Below are 5,614 nucleotides of genomic sequence, written 5' to 3' on the forward strand. Positions count from 1 at the left end.
GCCTAGTGTTTATGAGACATACATAAAGGTATTAATTATACAAGGGGACCTATTCTGCAATTTTTTTATACAATATGACAAACTTTACTATGTCTTTAATATAATTTAAAACCAATATGCTAACAACAGTGAGCAGGGAACATTTAATTAGAAAAGCTTTTATGTGTGTTCAGAAAAGCATTGAGAGAAAAACTCTGGTGGTCTTGGTCTAAAGAGACATAATTGCTAGACTGAGGTTTTATATGTGACTTCTTACTTTTTTTGATTAGGTGCTTATTCTCCATGAACAGGGTCCACAGATGGACATGGGGGATCTTTGAACTGCCCAAAATTATATGCAGCATGTTTTGAGGATATGTATATATATATATATATATATTTTTTTTTTTTTTTTTTTTTTCCTGGAACCACTAGCTTTCTTCAGATACTCAAAGGCCTCTGTGATACAGTCATAAGTTTGAATCATGTATGTCTTCATTTTTTTCTATTGTGAGCACTGGGATAAAAATTATTACACTGACTTTATAGGAATATTTCTGGTTGTAATCATTCTTTTAAAGAGGAGTTAGATCTTTCTGTTTTGGGCAGTGTAATTGAATTAGAATCTAGTTGAATTATAGTTGAATTACAGTTGAATTAGAATTCTAGTTGAATTATAAAACAACTAGATGGGGGGGTGCTTTTAATGCATCGCTGGGTATTCAAGAAGTACAGGAAATCTCCAAGGTTCCCCCCACTAAAATCAAACAAACAAAAATCATGGAGCTGAGAATGGAGTAGGGAGCAAAGGTGAGGCTGGGCTGCCCTGTGGGTAAATGCTCAGTCAGCTGCTGCTGGGAAGCCTGCCCTGGGAACAATGACCCAAGACCCCACACTTCTTAGGTCTCTCTAAGGGACTGTGTGTTGTCTCTGCCTGCCCCTTCTGAGGTAGCCTCTGCATCACAGAGAAGAAGCCATGAGAGCATTTTCTAAATTCCTCTGCCAAGTGGGGCTTCCGCTGAACCCCCAAAGGAGAGGCCCTGAAGGGAGATTTGGAATGCAGGAGAAAGGGAGAGAGCACAACTTTCCGGTTGTGTAGCAGGCAGGTGTGCAGGCAGCTTCTGAGTGCCTCCTGACAGTCTCCTGCAATGGCTCTGAGCAGGAGCAGGAGCCGCAGGGCAAGCCCTTGAGGTCACCCACTTTGGGTGCCACAGACTGAAGGGTAGTGGAGGGTTCCCTTACTTTTGCCCCCGTAGCCTTCCAGTGGATGTTTAAACCTCTATTTCTCTGTATGCAAAACTTAGGTACTTGGGATGCCAATGATCACTTTCTGGCCTCTGAGCTCTAAATTCACTTTTTAAAAATTATATCATTAACTGTGTACATTTATGCTGTACAATGTGCTGATTTGATATACAATGTGGAATGCTTACATCAGTGGTATTTCAAAACTATTAAGAGTAGAGTATAAATGTCTCACCTCAACAAACAAGTAAGTGAGGTGATAGTTATGTTAATCATGTTAAATTCACTTTTTGATACCTGTTCTGTGATAATGGGCAAAACTCCTTAAACATATCTCCTTACTTGAGCATGATTTAAACCTTTTTGGAAACACAAAACAAAACACAAAATAAACCTTTTTAGTAGAGGCTCAGAGCTTGTAGCTCAGCGGCTAGGATGTCAGCCACATATACCAGAGCTGGCGGGTTTGAATCTAGCCAGGGCCTGCCAGGCAACAATGACAACTACACCCCCGCCAAAAAAAATAGCTGGGTGTTGTGGCAGGCACCTGTAGTCCCAGCTACTTGGGAGGCTAAGGCAAAAGAATCACTTAGGCCCAAGAGTTTGAGGTTGCTGTGAGCTGTGACATCACAGCTCTCTATCCAGGTCAACATAGTGAGACTCTGTCTCAAAAAAAAAAAAAGCAGGAACTGGAAGGCCGCTGGGGGAGGAATCAGCTTTTGTGGCTGGCTCTAGCCCTGTACCTTCAGCCGGTGGTGTGGGTAGGAGGTGTGGTGTGGGTCTGGTGATGCTCCGTCCCAGTCACACATGCAGAACACACGGTCCCTCAGTGACATCAAAGCCTCTGCCTGGCTTGGTGATCACCTTCCTGTCACCCTCCAACATGGACAATGACACTCGAGGCTTCCCTCCCCCATTGATGCCCTGACTCCCCGGGGCACCTGTATGTCCACCCACCTGCCCCCAGGTGCAACTCAGCTGTGTCCCAGAAAGTTGTTCTTGCCTGCCCAGTGACTACAGACAAGTGGTCAGGCCACCAGTGGGCCTCAGCCAGCTCTCCAAAGAGGTCTGAACCCTAGCTTGGGAAAGGATCCCCCCCAAGTTTGTCTTTCCTTAGGTAGTTACCCTTAGCCCTATAGTCCTCTTTACATCTTGTAGTTACCTTTTTATCATAGCTTAATCTTTATATTAAACTTTGCCTGTTGAAATACTGTGGTCTCCTGACTGGACACAGATAGACATATGTGGAGTACACAGAGTGGAGGCTTCTCCTTTCCTAATAACAGCCTGACTGATACAGGCTAACTTAGCTCTAGATCTCGAAACACTCTGGCACCCAGCAGGAGCAAAAGCACATCCTTTCTGGGGTTTACTCTCCTGTTTAGATCCTCAGGACTCATTTATACATTTAAGAAAGGTTTGTTCTCTTTTCCTCTCCCAGGGATGCCACCTAGAGGCACGCAGGATGGTGGTGTAGCGTTTGACATACCATCACAGGCTTTCCTACAATACAGCCTCTAACCAAACTAGGCTGTCCTGAACCCCTGGTAATAGAATTGTTTGCCTTTATACTGAGAAGGTTGGGGAAACACCCAAATCTGCATGTGGCATGTGCCCAGGCAGACGTCCAGAGGTTGGTGCTATGAGACCTAAAATTCTTATGAGGTTATCTAAAACAAAAAACCCAGCAACAGGGCCTGTGGGGGTTCCATGTGCGCTAAATATGTTTGCAGTAAGATCAAGCATGCTTTCCTTATTGAGGAGCAGAAAATCGTTGTAAAAGTGTTGACAGTACAAGCACAGAGTCAGAAAGCTAAATAAGAAATGAAGCTTTTTTGAGTAATAAAAATTAAAAGACTTTAAAAAATTGTTGAGTGTCTATTGCATGTTGGTCATTGTTCTAGAGCAGTGATTTCTTTTCTTTCTTTCTTTCTTTCTTTTTTTTTTGTATAGACAGAGTCTGATTTTATTGCCCTTGGTAGAGTGTCGTGGCGTCACATAGTTCACAGCAACCTCCAACTCCTGGGCTTAGGCAATTCTCCTGCCTCAGCATCCCGAGTAGCTGGGACTACAGGCGCCTGCCATAAGGCCCGGCTATCTTTTTGTTGCAATCTGGCCGGGGCCGGGTTCAAACCTGCCATCCTGGGCATATGGGGCCTGCACCCTACCCACTAAGCCATAGGTGCTGCCCTAGAGCAGTGGTTTTCAACCAGTATGCCGTGAGAGGATCTTAGGTGTGCCATGAAAAATTTTAAAGATCACTAAATTATTTTCAAAAGAAGTTCAAAGCATAGTAAGTATATTCTTTTGGGGGAGGGGTACTGTATCACCCTTGGTAGAGTGCTGTATCATCACAGCTCACAGCAACCTTAGCTTGGCTTGGGTTAAGTGATTCTCTTGCCTCAGCCTCCCAAATAGCTGGGACTACAGGCTCCTGCCACAACACTCAGCTAGTTTTTTTGTTGTTGTTGTTGCAGTTGTTGTTTAGCTGGCTTGGGGCTGGTTGGTACCCGCCAGCCTGGGTGTATGTGGCTAGTGCTGAGCCTTTATTCTTTTCTTTTTTTATCCTTTTTTTTTTTGATCAACATAATTTAACGGTTCTATGGAAGTTAACGATGGGTTCAAGTGTGCTGTGAGGTTAAAAAGAAAAGATTGAAGAACACACTGTTCTAGAGGATAGGGATGTAGCAATGAGCAAAAGTCCTACCTTACAATTTCCCAGAAATGTATCATCAAGCACAGATAGAAACAAGCCACCATGAATGATAACAGATGACAAGAAATAACATTTAGGCCCCTACAGTTTTTTGTCATTACAATTATCAGATAGAAAATATCAAATAACTAGATAGGAAATGCGTGTAAGAAATAAAAGCTTATTCATGGGAATGAGCTAGGGCTCAAAAAGATGAATAATAACAAATGTGGGTGAAGTTGTAGAGAAATTGAGCCCATCATATGCTGCTGGTGGGATTGTAAAATGGTGCAGCCCCTTTGGAAAACAGTCTGGCGGTTCCTGAAACTATTGAACATATAGTTACCACATGACCCCAACCACTCCACTTCTAGGTATATGACCAAGAGAACTGCAAAAAAAGTCCACACAAAAACTTACACATGAATATTCATGGCAGCATTATTCATAATAGCAACAAGTGAGAACAACCCAAAGGCCTATCAACTAGAAAGTAAATTTGGTATCTACATATAATGGAATATGATTCAGCCATAGAAGGAACAAAGTACCCATACATGTATGAAACTTGGAAACATTTTGCTAAGTGAAAAGAATCAAGTCATAAAGGCCATATGCTGTATTAGTCTGTCTATGTGAAAAGTCTAGTATAGGCAAATCCATACAGACAGAAAATAGATTAATGGTTTCCAAAGGCTCGGGATAGAAGGAAATTGGTAATGACTGCTGCTAGGTACAGGGTTCCTTTTTGGGTTGATAGAAATGTTCTGGGGTTAAATAGTGGTAATGGTTGTACAACTCCTGTAAATATACATACTGAACTGTATACTTCAAAAAGAGTAGATTTTTTCCCCTGGTTTTCTAGTGGTTAGAGGAAAATAGGTAAATTTTGTGGCATGTGAATTATCTCTCAATATAAAGCTATTACTTTTTAAAAATAAGCCAGGCAAAGAGATTACTGCAAATGACCAAATGTATGTGAAAAAGAAGCACAAAGAAACTTTAAAGAGCTTAACAATTTAAGTATTGAAATTAATGACTCGGTAGGCAGGATAGGCTAAAGATTAAGTATAGCTGAATAGTGAATTAGTAAGCAGGGAGACAGATTTGAGAAAATTACCTAGAATGTAGCACAGCAATTAGAAATGAGAAATATGAAAAAACAGTTAGGAATGAAAAGATACAGCCAAAGCAGTCCTAAGAGTGTAGCTCATAGCAATGAACATACATCAGAAAAGCAGGAAAACTTCAAAGGAACAACCTAATGGTGCACTTCAAGGAACTAGAAAAGAAAGAACAAACTAAACCCACAATTAGTAGGAAATAAATAACAGATCAGAGCAGAAATAAAATTGAGACCAACATATAGAAGATCAACAAAATGGACAGCTGATTTTTGAAAAGGTAAATAAAATCCACAAATCTTTAGCTAACCAAGAAAAACAGAGAGAAAACCCAAATAAACAGATTTAGATACAAAAAAGAAGACGTGGCTCTGCACCTGTAGCTCAAGCAGCTAAGGCACCAGCCACATACACCAGAGCTGGTGGGTTCGAATCCAGCCCAGGCCCGCCAAACAACAATGACAGCTGTAACCAAAAAAATAGCCCGGCATTGTGGCAGGCACCTGTGGTCCCAGCTACTTGGGAGGCTGAGGCAGGAGACTCGCTTGAGCCCAGGAGTTGGAGGTTTCTG

The 5,614-nt window shown here is 41.8% G+C and overlaps 1 pseudogene; it reads left to right on the forward strand.

The window, feature by feature from the left end:
- The first annotated feature begins 2,689 nt into the window (after positions 1 to 2,689).
- LOC100959293 lies at positions 2,690 to 3,045 on the forward strand (annotated as a pseudogene).
- Positions 3,046 to 5,614: the final 2,569 nt, after the last annotated feature.

The sequence above is a fragment of the Otolemur garnettii genome, unplaced genomic scaffold (assembly GCF_000181295.1).
Source record: "Otolemur garnettii isolate 467f Iridium unplaced genomic scaffold, OtoGar3 scaffold00011, whole genome shotgun sequence".
In the NCBI taxonomy this organism is placed as follows: domain Eukaryota; kingdom Metazoa; phylum Chordata; class Mammalia; order Primates; family Galagidae; genus Otolemur; species Otolemur garnettii.